Below are 17,689 nucleotides of genomic sequence, written 5' to 3'. Positions count from 1 at the left end.
GACACAAACCCAGTGCCCACCACTTACTCATATCTGCCACTACATGTACCAAATACCTTTCATTTGCTCCTCCACATCCACCCTCTACTCTTCCCTATCCAGTTTGTTGCCCTAAGAGGTGATCTGAACTGATTACATCAAAAGACTACTATATTCTCTGCCTTCCAGTTGGATGTGGTCAAAGAGAAGCCCTGGCAGGTGACAAGAAGAAGGGAGAAAAAATGAGTCGGGGATATTTATTTGTCTGATTCCTTCCTGTGATGCTTCCTCAGGCCTGTCTCTGTCAACAGAAATTCGCTGCTCCTCTCAAGGAGCCCTTTCTTCATGGTTTTCATCTTTCAAGTTTTGGTAACCTTTTCCTTCACACACACCTTTGAGCTTAGGCATAGTGGCAGCTTTCCTTCCTGCTGCTGGTAGCCACAGGATCCTGAGATCTTCCTTGTAATTTCCTTATACCTTGCCCATACTCTAATAATGAATCCATTTATAAACCTTCTTTAAATTATCCTAACTTGAAAGTGCTTTCTGTTTCTTCTTGGGTCTCTCACTGTAAAATCATATCGCAATTAAAATTCTTTAGGGAGTCAGCAGTCTATTCATGGCTTGCTTAGCCATGTCCAGGGGATGGAGTTTTGGTGCAAACATGGTCGTCAAACCCACCCCTTCAGCAGAGCCTTCTAGTGACAGCAACTTGCAGAGAAGGAACTTGTAGGCACCCCCAAAAATGTTTACGAAATAGTACAGCTTCATTTCTTCTGGTAAAAGTGTCCCTTCTTTTCACTTCTCTTCAGCTATATGATTGCCATCATCTGTTGTTGCATTTTTTTTCCCTTGTTGGATTGCCTCACCACTGTGAGAACACATTACTGCTTTTTACAGGATTACGCACTGTGAATAGTGCATATTCCTAGTACACCATTTAGAAGCCAAGTCTCTACATTTAAAAATGGAAATGTTGGAAGTTCCCACTGTGGCACAGTGGTAACAAGCCCGACTAGTATCCATGAGGATGCGGGTTCAATCCCTGGCCTCACTTAGTGGGTTGAGGATCCGCCATTGCTATGAGCTGTGGTGTAGGTCACAGACAAGGTTCAGGCCATCTTGTCATGGTGTAGGCCAGCAGCTGCAGCTGATTCAACCCCTAGCCTGGGAACTTCCATATAACAGAGGTGCTGAGCTAAAAAGCAAAAAAAGAAAAAGAAAATGTTCATAAAAACAAAAAGGGAGAAAAAAGTAGACATCACCACAGAACCATGTATTGCCATGTTATTTTTCAGGGCCAAAAAAAAAAAAAAAAAATTTGTACCAGCCTGAGGATGCTATGAATATGTCATACAGTATTTGCATCCAAAGAATTAACCCAATTTTCTCTTTCACATTTCCCTGGTATCGTTCACATTCCTTTACTGTCATTAGTTCCTAGCAAAAGATGCTACATAAGCACCAAAGTGAATGTGAAATTATAATAATTAAACCAAACATCTCATCACTTTCATTCAGTGTGAAAAGTGCCTCAGACATGGGGTAAAGTGTGTACCTGAGACGTGAGGAAGATTGTTTGTGTGAAAATCCAGGTACAGAATCCAAAATTCCATCTTAAGTTTTCTCTAAATATTTTACTCTAGGATGCTAGTAAGACATTGGTGACAAGAGTTGTGTCCTTTTTATTTCAGGAAAATGGGAACTAGAAAGCACTTTCCTCCCTTCTTCTTCTTTGGGAGAAGACAAAAATGGGAGAAAACATATATCTTCACTCTATTTCGTTTTAAAGATGCATGTCTTACATGAGGTAAAAAAAGGTTAATGTTGTAAAATAGTTATTTTTCCAAATCAATATATTCTTTTTGGCTACACCTGTAGCATGTGGAAGTTTCAGGGCCAGGGATCTAACCCACACTACAGCAGCAACCCGAGCCACTTGCAGTGACAATGCCAGATCCTTAACTTGCTGAGCCACCAGGCAACTCCCAAAATAATATTTTTCTAAGGAATGTTACCACTGCCCTTCACGAAAACCAATACCATTCTCTCCTCAATATCCTCACACCATGAATTTCATGACTTGAGATGTAAGCAAAAGCTTAGATTTACTAGAATTTCATGATGGGTTCAAAGTGGGAGGTGGTTACATGGTTTTAAAAGTCAGAGATTGACAAAATGGCCACTATTTCCATCCCTCCATCCCACAAGCCTCCCAGAAGACATGTGTAATGCATCGCTAAAATAATAGGAAATAAGTGTGCTTAGAAATCAGTCCAACACAATAGCATTTTATTTGCACTGACTTCTAGTGGATCTATAGAAAGCAGTTTATCTCTGTTTTATCCTGTTTGCTCTAAACAGTAACTACATACAAAAAGAGCATTAAAATGGAACTAGAACTTTGAGTAAAATCCACAAAGGCTAAGAACTGCATTGTCCAATATGGTAGCCACTAGTCTCATGTGTCACTGAGCAGCTGAAATGTGGCTAGTGCAACTGAGGAAATGAGTTTATTTTATTTTAACTGATTTAGGTTTAAATTTAAGAGCTCAAGAAGTATAAAATATTTTCTCATTAAACATGACTTCATCATTGTGCTAGGACTACACTTTCACCATTGGATCCCATAAGATACACTGTAGTAAGAATGTACTTTTTAAGATGTGGCTAAAAGAAAATTTTAAATTATATGTATGGCTCACATCATATTTCTATTAGAAAGCTCTGGCTGAAAAGCTAAGATTTAAGGCTAAAATGCAAGTTTATTTTTGCATACAGCTGCACCCTAATATGTGCAGCATTATTGGAGTTTGTGGGGAAACATCTCTTGTACAGAGTAGGTACAAAATTAAGAAAAAAAAAATCCTGATTTTCAAAGTCAACTTTCCTCCTGTAAGCTTCGTGTTATTTGTTGCATATAGGCCCTCTTTGCTTCAGTTGTTTACCTAGGTTTAAAATAAAATGAGTTTCCACCACAAGATAATTTTATTATGCCAGTTTTGAACTGATTAAAGATGAAAATGTCTCCTTGGTGTTCCTCAAACAGTCTTTCATGAAATGCATCAACCCTTAGAATGAAGCCACAAGTACCCATTAGGCTGGCAAAAATGTTTTCTGAGAAATCCAAATTGGAATCTACTGAATTAAATTCCAAACCAAATTAGGAACATTGAAAAAGACTCTTAAATGTACAATGTTCTTTTCCTTCAAGCTATTTGAGTCCCAGCTGAAGATACTGTACAGTCTTTTCCAAGTATAAAATTTGAGAAAGATCAATACATAGATAGGCTCAAGTCATTTACATGCTGTGTCTTTACTAGTTTGATAAAAATTACATAGAATCTTCCAAACATAAGGGATAATAAGTATGGTCTTAAAACCTAATCCTTCACTAGAAAACAGAAAAGGTTTCTCAGAACAGTGCTGGAGAGAATTTGGAGCTATTTAAGGAGAGATAGTGATTTGAAAATAACCAGACTATAATGAAAATTAAAAGTGCTTTTTTTCTTCCAAAGCAACCGACTCTATAATACAATGCACATATCTTCATCACGAGTCATAACAATGATTTGAGATCTTCCCATTTAAATTTTATGCCGCTTTGTTTTTCCTTGGACAAGACAAGAGACAAAAACTGGAAAGTTTGGGTCATATGGATCATGGCAGCACTGCTATGTCTGGAATTTTCTTATAAATATCCTATTGCTTTGAGGCTCACAGGCTGGGCTAAAACAGCAGGGACAATCTCATTTGCACTTTTATAGTTGGAGAGGGATTTTCAAGAGTTAAAACAATTTTCCATAATAATCTGTATTAACTTAACGGATCTCAAGTGTGATTATTATACCTTTTCATGCTTTTCTGCAGGTTGACAATTTGGAAGTAATTTTAGAAAAACAAACAGAATTATAAACAAATGCCAACAAGAAGGCATTCTTGGGTACTCAAAAGAATCTATTTGCAACAAATTTTTACTGCCTGTTTTCAGCTTTATGCCTTTTAGGATTATTTTTTAATACTATAAATGACTGTTTCTACCCTTATGAAAAGCATCACTTCAAAGGAACATGCTGTGGACTCTACAATGAGGAAGCAAATTTCAGAAAACCAAGCGGATGCCACACTTTTTTGGTGTGTGATTGAATAACGCAAGAACGCTTTATCAGAATCTATTAACTTCACTAAAGTAAATACTCATTTATCAGAATGTGAATAATTTTACTTTGTTTAAAATTAGAAAAACAACCCACTAATTTCACTAAAATGTGAAACTTCCACATAAGTCCCTCAAAGTTAATTTTTCAATCCATCTATAAAGTGCATAGCAAATCCTACCAGACATAAGAACACGAAAAAAAATGAAATACAAGGAAGTTTGAAAATCAGAGTCAATGAGAAGGGAATTCAAAGTAAATACACAGTGCTATTAAAATAAATTTTACATATACACACAGAAAATAAATAAATGCTTAAAAGAGATAGGATATACAAACTGAGTTGATGGATTAGAGAAAATGTGGAGTTAAACAAGAAAACTTATTTGAAGCAGTAAGTTATGACGCCAGGAAGGACAGTTCTGAGGCAGCAAGCAGAGTGTTTTCATGTGTGGATGGGAAGCTAAAGCAGCACAGAAAAGAGCCTTGTCAGAGAGCTTTAAAAGGAGGTATATGGACATCAGTAAGGCTGGTAGCTTTTTCCTAAGAACTAAGCTTATGATTTCTGAAAGCTTAGGAGGAACGTTATAGGCATTTACAAAAAGGTACATTTAGAGCTAGAAAGAAATAAGTCCCTCAACAATAAGCAGAAATGAGACTAAATTCATCAAATAGTTGATTTGTATCTCCTTAGGAATGGGTATTGGCTTCCACTGAACTTGGCTCCATGATGGGAAAATTGTACCAGACCAATTTAAATTCCTCCCACAGCAAAGTGACAGACAATGTCAACCAACAGGAAGCAATAGGAAAAAAGGATGTTAAAACAGACCAGGCATGAGAGAACCAGTATCTGGAACGCAAATTTGATAAGGGGTTTGGCAATGTAAGGATACACATAGCTGTAATTCATGGAAAAGAAAAGTCCACCTTTCCTATGTAAAAATCATTTAAAATTGTGGCGGTAGATAATGAAGTAAGAGTAGACTTCGAATAAAGGTGTATTTGCTGGATTAAATTAGCATATCAGAAATAATTCCTAATTTCAGGAGACCCTCAATTTCTTTGAAATATCTAAGAAAAAAGAATTCTGTGAATTCTAGTGTATACTTACACACTAGAGCTCTTGAGCCCTTTGTATATTTATCTCACAACCACCTTTTAAAGTGTTATGAGTGAAGGGATGGCCTAATTTTGTAATAATGCTGTATATGGAACTACGAGCCACCTAAAAATATGGTAAAAGTAAGTCATCATGTTGCATTAAAAGAAAATACAAATTAGCACAGAGGAACATTAGTATTCTAAATTGCACCTAAGTAAATTCAAGGACCTCTTGCATTTGGTGTGTGTGGCCAGGGGTGGGGGGGGGGGGCTGCATTTTAATCTAGCAAGGTTTCATTGATTTATTTTTAAATCTTTTATCTTTTTTTAGGATCAGGTTCTGTGATACAGTGGAATAAGAAAAGGCTTTGGAATCAAACAGACCTGCATTCAAATCCTGACTATGTCACTTACCCACTGTACAAACCTGGGCAGGAGATTTAAACCTTGCTGTTTCTTTATCTGGAAAAGTGATATCTACCTTGCCATTTGCAGTGAGGATTAAATAAGACCATATGTCTAAAATACTTGGTAAGCGTATCTCTCAGTAAACATTGGCTCCCTTCCGCCCCTTCTCAATCCTAATCTCTCCTCCCTCCTTTCTTCCTATCCACACGCCTTGGAAAAAAAGATACACGAAAAGACTAAGAATAAAGCCCTGTCTTATGAAACAAGAAAAGAGACACAGCCACACTTCTTTCTACTCTTAAACCCTTGTTAAAGGTTTCCTGACTCCACAAGGAACCATTCACACCCATTTGGCCTTCTCTTGGTTTTTCCCAGTTTTTCAATGTCAAATGTCAATACTTTGATCGAAAGAGCTTCCTTGTCAAGTGACATTAAAAAAAAAAATTCTTAATTCCTACATATTTTAAGTAAAACATAGAGCAAACATGAGTATGATCATGCCAGATGGTAACCCTACGAGTGCCTAAAATACAGCCAACCCACCATGTCAGGTTTACAACTGCAAACTTGAACCGAAATATCAGTCTCTTTGTTCTTATAGATTTGTCCAGTTTTCTCAGGTAAACAAAAATCAACTTCCCAGAGTGCCCTCGATAACAATTTAGCACCTATGCATAAAAAAAGTCAGGGATTAGAAAATCACTTAGAATGTATTATTTTTAGACTGAGCAGACATAAGTCTTTGAGGATTAATTTCATGCTGAGGGTTAAATTTCACTTTCACGATAGGCTAACCATTGCCCGGGGCTGCACAGATAATGAACCTGCCAAGGGATTAGCAAGGAAACACTTGTGTTATTATAAAGCGGGTACACTTCCCTTTCTAACCAAGTTCATCCTACATGACATTAACAAATTACTCCCTCTCTCTGCCCACATTTCAATATAATGTGAGCCAGCAAGTGACCCTGAACCAATAGGACACGAGATAAGATCTTCTCGGTGCAAGAATGACTATTAAATTCGTCTGAGAAAGCTAGACCTCCTGCAGGGAAACACAAGGCATTTTATCTCCATAGGCCCCTGCCTCCCTGCAGAAACCTTTCTTTGGTCATAAAGCCTCTGAATGGACACAATGCTTAACACAAACTTTTAACCCACACAAAAAAGGCACTCTCCAGAAAACACAAATGACACAATTCGATCTTGACAAACTCTTATCTTCTAAATAAGAATTTAATGGCTTAGCATTTGTTCAAATACATGTGCAGAGAGATTTCTGATTTTTCAGATGAAAGTATCCTTTTCTCAACAGAGCCCTTCTTAAATAAGAGGAATGCTTTTCTCAGTCCTCATTCTCAGAGTATCATCTCCTGCTGGGGGTAAGGTGGTGCCTCTCCCCCCTCGCCCTTTGGAGTGGTCCTCACTCCTCTGAATGGCACTCACCATTGTGAGTCTCCAGGTCCGTGTTTTGTCCCTACTACTTGACTGGAAGCTCCCTGAAGGTAGGAAGTTCAACTTAATTGGCCTTTGCATCCCCTCCCTCCAGGGACTGATGAAAAATCTCCAGCAGGCACACTCAGCAACTATTGGCGAAATAAAACTGAATCTAACCAGTCATTTGGCCATATCCTGATTCCATTGTACAATGTCTGGAGAAAAGAAAATATAATCGTTCTGCAGAACATGTGGTTTCTGTTATCTACGAAGTTATAATTTAGGAGTGTTTAGTATAAATTAAGAGTGCTTTTGTTAAGAAGCTGTTCTGTTATTGAATGGACCAACTGCTGCCAGAGTGAGACCTGCTACTTCCGTAACTTGCTAATAAGCAGCAGGAAAAAAATGTGGTGATGCTTAGGCATCCATTGGTATTTGCTACAATCCAACTTGGTTCAAACCATGAATCTAATGGGAAAGCACAATATAGTTTTGTGATGATGTATCGGTGCACCTCTGTTCAAAATATTGTCCTGGAAACAGTAGATGACATTTTCTATACATTCATATACTTATTTGCCAGCTCGAAGGCTTTAGAATTGGGTAATAATGATAAAGATCTTGTTGAATTTCATGGATATTCATTCTCAGACTAACAGAGTAGGTAGCTCTTAAACACAGGTGTGTTGAGTACCAACATGGAAGCATTATGTAATTATGTAATGGAGGGATCTAAACTTTGACCTTGAACTCAGCTAGAGTGAAACACTACAAGGGCCATGTGTGAGAAGGCAGTTTCAATAGAATGGTAGAGGTGGCCATCAGAGTACCTGTGTAAGGAAATGAACAGGTGGCAAAGAAAATGGATGTAGCCAATATCCTTTTACGGGGTGGGGGGGAACATCCACAGCATGCACAAGTTCCTGGGCCAAGGACTTTGTAGCATCAGGCCAGAGCAGTGACAATGCCAAATCCTTAACTGCTAAGCCACTAGGGAACTCCATAGGCAATACTCTTTGCCAAAAAGTTTGGCAGTTAAGAAAATGAGAGAAAGGACAAGGACAAGAGGAATTAAGAGGAAGTTTTCTTTTTAAAGAATGGGGGAGATGAGCATATTTGTATTTAAAGGGGAAAACTGAAGGACCAAAAGAAAAAAGGGACAGAGTAAATCCTAGAGGAGTAGAATCAGAAGGAACTAATCTTACAAAAGATATTGTTTGTTTGTTTGTTTGTTTGTTTAGAAACAAGAATACAGGCAAGAGAAACAAGCAGGTGTAAGCTTGAGTAGAGGAGTTTTGAAGGAAATCATGTCAGATGTCTCCAGTTTCCTCCGTAGAAAAGGCAAATGCATCTGCCAAGAGTGCTGGGAAGTGACTGGAGGCTTGGGCAGGGGGAGGGAGCCTGGAAAGGCTGCTGTGGGAATGAGATGGGGACTCAGAAAGAAATTTATCAGAAGGACTACCGAGCTGCAGTAGGACTTGAGAACATGGGGCTAGGGTTACATGTGGCTGAAAAAAGCCAACTATGGGCATCCATTAAGAGACAAGTGGAGTCAAAGGGGCATGGAGGATTCAGGGAAGAAGGGGGAGTTGAAAAGCAACAGTCTTGAACAGGATGAAGAGAAGGTACCACACACACAAGGGAGGGGAACACAGAAGAGCAGGAAGGGGGGATTTCAGATTGATGCTAGGGAGGTGAGTTTTCACTCACCACCTTGCCTGGAGAGGAAGGCCAGGGTTGAACTGTGAGGACAAATGTTAAATGCTTGGTAAGACTGAGGCTGAATGCTATCAGGGAGCAGGCTCTGGAGTCCTGAAGGATTGTGAAGCCATGGTTAGGCTGTTGGTAAATGATCAAAGGATGAAATAGAAAGATACTGAATGAAGGTCCAGAAAAATGGCAAAGGAGTTCCTGTTGTGGCTCAGTGGGTTAAGGACACAACATTGTCTCTATGAGGATACAGGTTTGATACCTGACCTCGCTAGGGGGTGAAGGATCTGGCATTGCTGCCAAGATGCAACATAGGTCACAGATGTGACTCAGATCCAGCATTGCCGTGGCTATGGTGCAGGCTGGCAGCTGCAGCTCCAATTCAACCCCCAGCCGGGGAACTTCTGCCATAGGTGCAGCTCCCCCCAAAAAAGAAAAATGGCAAAGGCAGGTGAGGAACATGCCAGCCCCTTGTGTGAACTGAGAAGGAGCAGCAGCCTTCTCTGGAGAGTTGTGAGAGTACCAGAGTCAAAGAGGTGGAAAGAGAGGAGGAGGTGATATCTAATGAGGAGGCGATATCTAATGTGAGCAGTGGCTGGAGGTGGGACAGGTTCAGGGAGACCTAAGGCTGGTCTAGCCTGGGGTCAAAGAACAGGAGGGCACTGTGGCTTTGTAAATCCTTGGTTTTCTCAGCTCCAGTGTCCTTGTCTCCATACCACAATCCCATGACTCGCCCATATAGCTAAAGCTTGACCTTGTCACGCTGGAAGACTTTCCACTACCGTGATCTCAAACGGCAACTTGTTGCCGTCTTGCCCTTGCAATTTTTCGGGTGAATGAGCTCTTCATTCCTGCAACCCAGTGGCCATTATTATCTCCACCACCCTGTCCCCGTGGAAGCAGGGTCTGCACCTGGGCTCTGGGTTTGCATCAGCAATGAGCACCAGGAACCTAGTCATCACCCCAGAGTCAATGAAGGGATCAGAGATCCAGCTGTGTGACAGCTTTCCCCATGGAAGGCCAACAGAGGCAAGTGGTTTTATGATCATGCTTCTCAAACTAAACTCATACCACAAACACCCAAGTTAATCATGGAGGGAATTAAGTCAGAGTCAAGAGGTGGGACTATGAAGAAACAGAGATGGCCAGAGGCAGGTCAAGTGCTCACAGATGCCAGGGCCCTCACTCTGCTTTCTCTTACAGATGATTGGGCTTGCTGAGGATGGAAAAGAGAGGAGCCCAGATGTCTGTAAAGATGTCCTACCTGCTTCAGGAAGAACGAAATAAGTGCAAATCATGAAATAGCTATAGCATAACATATCGGTACCTTCTCAAACAGTGGTAGTGGCAGCTGCACACCCCCGGGGGTCTTTGGGAAGCCACACTGGGCACACTGCAACTACTCTGGATGGCCACCTAGTTTCTAGCAAATTGTGGTGTTTTTGCTAAATAAATCAGGGCTTAATACAGACTTAGAGCACGACGTCACCTTTTCATCTCTTCCTGACTAGACACAGCATCCTCGAGGTAATGTGGATGGGGAGTAAAGAACAGGATGCGATAACATAAGCCTGACATCCCAAAGAGATGGCCTCGTCTTCAGAAAATCAACCTCAGAGATGGGAAAAAGGAAATTTCAGGGGGGGGCTGGAAGATGGGGAACGATCACTGACAGGAGCAATTTATATTACTTTGACTGACATTCCGGGCTACATAATTAGCGAGATATTATTTGGCACATTAGACTGCTTTTCTGTTCGTGGTAGCGTGAAACAGTGATGCTTATCTCTAGAGTTGAGTGGGAAAGCTTATTCATTTGCTAGTATTTGGTAGTTGCCAGAAGAAACACACCTTTCTCTTTTAATAAGCATTTTCTTTGGCTAAGTACATTATACCCAGTACTTCTACTAGTCTCTTAATGGAAACTTCAAGTTGTTACAAGGCTAGCGCCTTTTTCAACATCTTACTTGCTATGGAGTGTGCATTCTATGATCTGCCAAAAAGCATTCAGCTGAATGAAGTTCTTTAATCTACCTAATTGCTGCATAAATATTTACTATGTTTTTATTTGATGTTTCCTTTAAAGGAGGCAATGGATTTTATCCAACATCACTTACTTACAATAATTTTCCATTTTCTTAAGGTTATTAAACCTTAATTAAAGTGCATTTACAGTCAACCGTGAGAGGCTCTCATTCAAATTATATTGACAAATTTTATTATAAATCCCTATGGTCTTAACATGTTAACTCATCTCTCAAACCAAATTCTAGAGTCAGCATTTGCAATGATGTGTACGAGAGGGAATATAATAAACATTCATTGGGTATTTACTAAGAGGTGGGTATTTACTAAGAGGTGGGTATTTTTCCCAGGAAACACAGAACTGGGAATGAAAAGAACCAGTTTTGCTTAAATAATAACTGGTGGGTAAATCATCTCCGTTGCTTAAATGGAACTGACCAAAGGGAATACATTAACTTTCCTATAGTTCAATTTAGTGAAAGGCCACACCATGTCACTGAATGACATCCTTTTGCTCTGAAACATTAATGTGACATATCTGAAACAAATTTCCCTGTGTCTGCCTGTCGCACACTGACCATTATAAGCATAGGGACACAAAGCCCCTAGGCAAAAGAAATGTACTCTAAGAGATACAGAGGATCTAATTCACTTCTGAGAGGCGGCGAAAAGCTGGTGAGAAATGGACAGTGACTCGAGGGCAACAAGATGACTTATGCCCTAAACGTTCCGCAGCAGCACCGCAGAAGGGACCTTCCAGAAGGAGCTAACTCCACAAGGACATTCTTTGGTAGGCTTCATTGTCATACGTCAATTCATAGCCAAGAATGAAAACAAGAATTTTTAAAGAAAAATTATTATCCAAGAAGTCACCAGGGAAAACCCAGGAGAGTCAATCCTCTGTAATTAGAGACAGGAAACTTTTCTTTTTTGTGTGTGTGTCTTTTTGCCTTTTCTAGGACCGTACCTGCTGCATATGGAGGTTCCCAGGCTAGGGGTCGAATTGGAGCTGTAGCTGCCAGCCAACGCCAGAGCCACAGCAATGTGAGATCTGAGCCACATCTGCAACCTACACCACAGCTCATGGGAATGCCGGATCCTTAACCTTCTGAGCAAGGCCAGGGATCGAACCTGCAACCTCATGGTTCCTAGTTAGATTCGTTAACCACTGAGCCACAACGGGAACTCCGACAAGAAACTTTTCTAATGGGCAATGAAAGGAAGAGTTTATTTCAACCACAGATATATTTGTTTGTCTCTCTCCTTTGAATTTCTCAAGCAAAACAACTGTTATGCTATTCCTACTTGGAATTATCTTTTATCTACCAAATATTTCAGTGTTCTCAACATTAAAAAATAAGTTTTTCAAATGGGTAACTTGAGCAAATTCCTTACTAGCCTCCCTAATGAGAACAGAAGAATCCATTTGTTTTGGACAGACTTTACTGAGATAAACCTTCTTGAAAGGTATTATCTTTCAAACAGCTTGATAGCATCAATTTCCTTAGCTTAGGCTCTGAACAACCAAATGCTGCTATCCAAAAGTTCTTCCACTTAATATTATAAAACAAAATTATGTAACACACAGGGTTCTCAAAATCTTCCTAAATTTTAATAAGCTGTGACTTCTAGAAATTGGAGATGAATAATTTTTCAATAGACCTGATATCTGATGAACCAGAAAGAAGGAAGGAGGAACTAAGAAGAAAACCAGGACAGTATGGAAAAGAATGAGTGGCAGCTCTAACATCAGTGCTTTGGGCTTTGGCTATTATTAGTTCCACCATTCAGCTATATAACCAAGAACAGCACTTACCTGCTCTGAGTTTAAAAATTAAATGTTGGAGGAAGAAATGAAATTATGTCTGGTGATATGTTAAATGTTACATAATTTATATTTTAGTTTATTGTTATTACGGCATAAATTAAATGTTCATTCTTTTCCTTTAGGAACTTTGAGTAAATGAGACTTCTTTTTCTCTTTTTGGGAAGAATGAACATAGGAAGCCTTGCATTTTTAGAAGCATATTCAAAGTATCAACCTGACTTAGTTTGTCAACCTCAGGTAGTACATAAAGATTTCAGAAATAGTTGCCTCTCTCATGAAGACTTTACCCTTAAAAAAACACAAACCACTAGGTATATTCTGGTAATACACATAGGTGAACACAAGAGCACAGTTCATGTTTCAATTAACTCAACAGAAATACATTTGGGGCTTTTAGTTCTATAGGAATTACTTACTGACTTACATCTCTTCTATCCACCCTTTACAGTTCTTCCTCAACTGTACAAAATCCTCCGGAATTTTCAGCTATCTCCTTTGGTCAAAGGCTCCACTAGTCTCCCAGGATAGGAATCTCAGAATCATCTCATATTTTTTTCCCTTTCCTCCATTCCCTCAACATCATTCCACCCCAATTTTTCTTTCAAATATCTTTCAGGGTTTTTCTTTTCCACTCCATTTCCCTTCCTTTCTCCTTTTCTTTCTTTCTTCCTTTCTCTCTCTCTCTCTCTCTCTCTCTCTCTCTCTCTCTCTCTCTCTTTTTTTTTTTTTTTGCTTTCTTTTTTTGCTTTTTAGGGCCAAATCTGCAATATATGGAAGTTCCCAGTCTAGGGGCTGGGGCTGTAGCCCCTGGCCTATGCCACAGCCACAGAAACATGGGATCCGAGCCATGTCTCTGACCTACACCATAGCTCACAGCAGCGCAGGATCCTTCACCCACTGAGCAAGGCCAGGGACTGAACCCTAGTCCTCATGGATACTAGATGGGTTTATAACCCACTGAGCCACAACGGGAACTCCCTCCATTGATTTTTTAACACAAGGTCTGATATTAACTCACAACTATACTCATTTAGTAACTCCAGCCTCTTAACTTGCTTTTATTTGCAACTAATAATCTTTTTAAAAACACTACTTTCACTTATTGAATATGCTGCTCAAGAACCTACAATGGCTCCCTAGTGCCTTGTCCGTCAGGACCAAATACACGTGTCTTAGGTTCAATATCCTGTATAACCCATCCCCATTTCATTGTTATTTTAGTTTCTGCTTTTCTCCAAACCATCATCTCTGTCTAGTAAGGAGGCCAAGGCACTGACCCCTGACTAGTCTGCTCATTTCTTCCTCTGTGCTCTACTTGTGCTTTCTTTCCTTTGGAAAAATTCTCTCACCATATCTCATATTTAAATCTTATGCGAAGTCAGAAATCTTGCCTGAAGATTTTGGCTCTCTTTTCTCTGAGTTCCATTTAGATTAGCACCAAAGTTTCTTCTAACTTTTCCACATATTTTACCTGCTTCAGTAAATATAATCTCCCAGGAGATTAGGAAGCATGGGAGGTATATCCTATTTTTTTATGTATTCCCCCCTCAGCCCAGAGTCTATACTCAAACGTCCTACTCAGTGAATGACATCCTAACAGATGCTGGAAAACAAGGTTGCTAGCTGCCCAGCCAGTGTTCCTGCTCTTCTGCCTAGTACATTTTCTGAATTTATTTGGGGCAAGAAGGTACCCAGGGGAAAGACTATATTTCTCAAACTTCCACGCTACTTGGCAAGTGCTAGCAGAAATTATTAGGGGAGGCTCCCAGGAGACTACTTTGAAGGGGACTGACTCAGCTGGGAAGCATGTTCTTTTGACTTGGAAGCTGGATGTACAGGTGGAGTTCTGGCAGCCATTTCATACTATGAAGTGACTTTGCAAAAATGAAGGAAGGGCAGACTATTGCCTTTGGAATGGATTAGCAATGAGAACCTGCTGTGTAGCACTGGGAACTATGTCTAGTCACTTATGATGAAGCATGATAATGTGAGAAAAAAGAATGTATACATGTATGTGTAACTGGGTCACCATGCTGTACAGTAGAAAATCGACAGAACACTGTAAACCAGCTGTAATGAAAAAAATAAAAATCATTAGAATTTCAAAAAAAATAAAATAAAATAAAGTGAAGGAAGGCAGACAAAGGAGAGAGAAGCCAAAGACAGAAGGAGCTTGGGTCCCAGAGAATACTGTGGGACTATACTCCTGATTCATTTGGAAAAGAGGGCTCCCTATTACTTACAGCTAAGTATAATTCCTAACTTATTTGGTACCAATAAAGGAGAAACAGGCTTTGGTGTAAGGTGGTATAAAGTGAGGAGAAAATCACAATGCTTGTTATAAATAGGAAAAGAATAAGGTAGAAGAGGCTTTAAAACTGGGTAGAAAGACATGGAGTATCAGGGAGTGCACCCATGCAGGTGCTGCAGAAGTGGAAACCTGGGCTAGGGGAGGGAGGAAGACGGAGGCCAAGGGACCAATGCACCAGGATCCATTATTCTAAGAGGGCTGACTCCTGGGTATTAAGAGCAAAAAAAAAAAACTGCTAGGGGACATGTTTGGCACCATCAGGATTGAAGCCTGGCTGATATTAGAAAGAACTTGGTTAAAAAACTTCATACATCAAGTAAGACAGCCACAACAGCTGTTCATTCAGTCTGAGAATTCTAACCAGGTAGGATATTGCACGATGGGAACTCCATGGAAGGTGAGGCTATCAAGATTTCCCTGTTAACACCATCAGACGGAATGCTCAAGAGTTCTGGCATTGTCACTGCTGTGGCTCAGGGCACTGTTGTGGTATGGATTTGATCCCTGGCCTGGGAACTTCCATACACCTTGGGTGTACCCTCCACCTGCCCCAAAAAAAATGCTACTAGAAATAACAGCAGAGACAGCTCATTCTGCTAATCAATATGCTAATTGTTTTGCTTACATAATTTTTATTTAATTATTAAAACAGCCCTATGAGATTAAATATTATATACATCATTTGTAAAACTCATCTAGGGTCATCTGTTTTTAATATTTTGCCACACATTTTTTTCCTCTCCCTCCCTCTCATTCTACCTATGTATGTATCAGTAGATATAGATTTATAACATGAATATTTTGCTGAATCACTTGATTTTCAGTTGAGGACATCATGACACTTCACCCCTAAATATTCATAACATGTCTCCTAAGAACAAGGACATTCTCCAACATAACCAAATGTCATCATTTCATTCAGAAAATTCAGCATTGATACAATAATATTATCTAATAACCAAATTTCCCAACTGTCCCAATAACATCATTTGTAGTTTGTTTGCTTGTTGTAGCCAGTATCAGATATTCAGTTGCCAGGTCTTTTTAATATCCCTTAGTCTAAGAGAGTTCCTTGAACTTTCATTTGATCTTTCAAGACACTGACCTTTAAGAATATAGATCAATATATCCCATAATTTGAACTTGACTGATTGAATCCTTACAGTTTTTTTAGGTCAAATGAAATCATTTTTGATAAAAGTACAACATAGGTAATGTTCTGTCCTTTTCATGTGTCACATTAGGAGGCATACAATGCCAGTTTGTCCCATTATAAATGGGAAAGACTACAGATTTTAATATTTTATAGCACTAAAGAAGTCAGCTGTTTCAAAAGCATCAAACTTATTGGTATGCTAATCCAGCATTAATCAGGTTACTAACAATTTACTCAGCATTCATTTTCTTATCACACTTTAAGAATACAACACATCCTTCTTCTTTTTTTTTTTCTTTTTTTTCTTTTTTTGTCTTTTTGCCTTTTCTAGGGCCACTCCCATGGCATATGGAGGTTCCCAGGCTAGGGGTCCAATCGGAGCTGTAGCCACCGGCCTATGCCAGAGCCACAGCAACGCCAGATCCAAGCCACGTCTGCAACCTACACCATAGCTCACGGCAACGCTGGATCCCTAACCCACTGAGCAAGGCCGGGGATTGAACCTACAACCTCATGGTTCCTAGTCAGATTCGTTAACCACGGTGCCACAATGGGAATGCCAACACATCCGTCCTAATTTACAACTCCCCTTTCCATTAGAGACATGAATGTTTTCTTATTTCTGACAAGTTTTCTGTCAAGGAGAATTGCTCCTGCTCCAGACAACATGAGGTCACAGTATCTCTCACTATTTCCCTTCCATGTGGGAAGGAAAATACAAGCTGGCCCACAGGTACGCACCAGCAATGTCAGCAGCACACAAGAGGAGAACCCAGCAAACCAGATCATACAAAACTGTGCTACCCAGAGAAGGTGTGAGGAATGGATGAAGCCAAATCTGAAATACTATCCCTGAGTTCTCAATCACTGCCATTTTATTTTACCCAACGAAGCAAGAGTTAAAATGTTGACCTGATCAAAGTCAGATGGAAGCCATGTAGGGACCCCCACTGCCCTCCTGTCCCGACACCCGTTGTTACCTCCAAGTGAGCTGAGACCAGCCTGTGAACCATGTAAATAGAAGGCTTCCAGGTTAATGAAAGGCTTCAGCACCATTCAAAAACCTGGACAGAGGGTCATGACGTCTCCTACTCCAAAGAAAGTTCATGCAGCTCAGTAATAAAGTTTAATGAATGCTGGTCATTTTGAATCATGAGTCTGAGAGACTGGCCAAGGGCTAATAGTTTCCTTATAGGATCTCTTCTTTAGCTGAGACACAGCAAGTACTCAAAAGCTGCATGGGAAGCCAGAGTCATACATGAAAGGTAATATTCCATATGCCCACATTTGAGGGGAAGTTTCTGAAAAGGGCAGTAAACATTTCTCACAAGCTGATGTTTTTATTAGGTGATAGCATGCTTTGTGCTGCATTTCGTTAATTATCTGCAAAAGGAACTTTCTTTCAACGCCATGTCAGATTTGACCTATTGCAATCATGTAACATTGTATAAAGCCAGACTGCAATGTCACTTCTCCATCTTTCTAGCCTCATGAGCACATAAAGCAAACTAACAATTTCACCAAAACTTACCCTAGAAAAATTCACATCTCCTAGAGAATCAAGCATGGGTTTG

At 39.8% G+C, this 17,689-nt stretch overlaps 1 protein-coding gene across 7 annotated transcripts in view; it reads right to left on the bottom strand.

Annotated features, from left to right (window-relative positions):
- The window catches only part of SLC25A21 (solute carrier family 25 member 21), a 518,509-nt gene that overhangs the window by 154,571 nt on the left and 346,249 nt on the right, over positions 1 to 17,689 (bottom strand). The gene's annotated exons all lie outside the window — the stretch shown is intronic.

The sequence above is a fragment of the Sus scrofa genome, chromosome 7, assembly GCF_000003025.6.
Source record: "Sus scrofa isolate TJ Tabasco breed Duroc chromosome 7, Sscrofa11.1, whole genome shotgun sequence".
NCBI classification, from domain to species: Eukaryota; Metazoa; Chordata; class Mammalia; order Artiodactyla; family Suidae; genus Sus; species Sus scrofa.
This window is presented reverse-complemented; position numbering and strand designations above follow the sequence as displayed.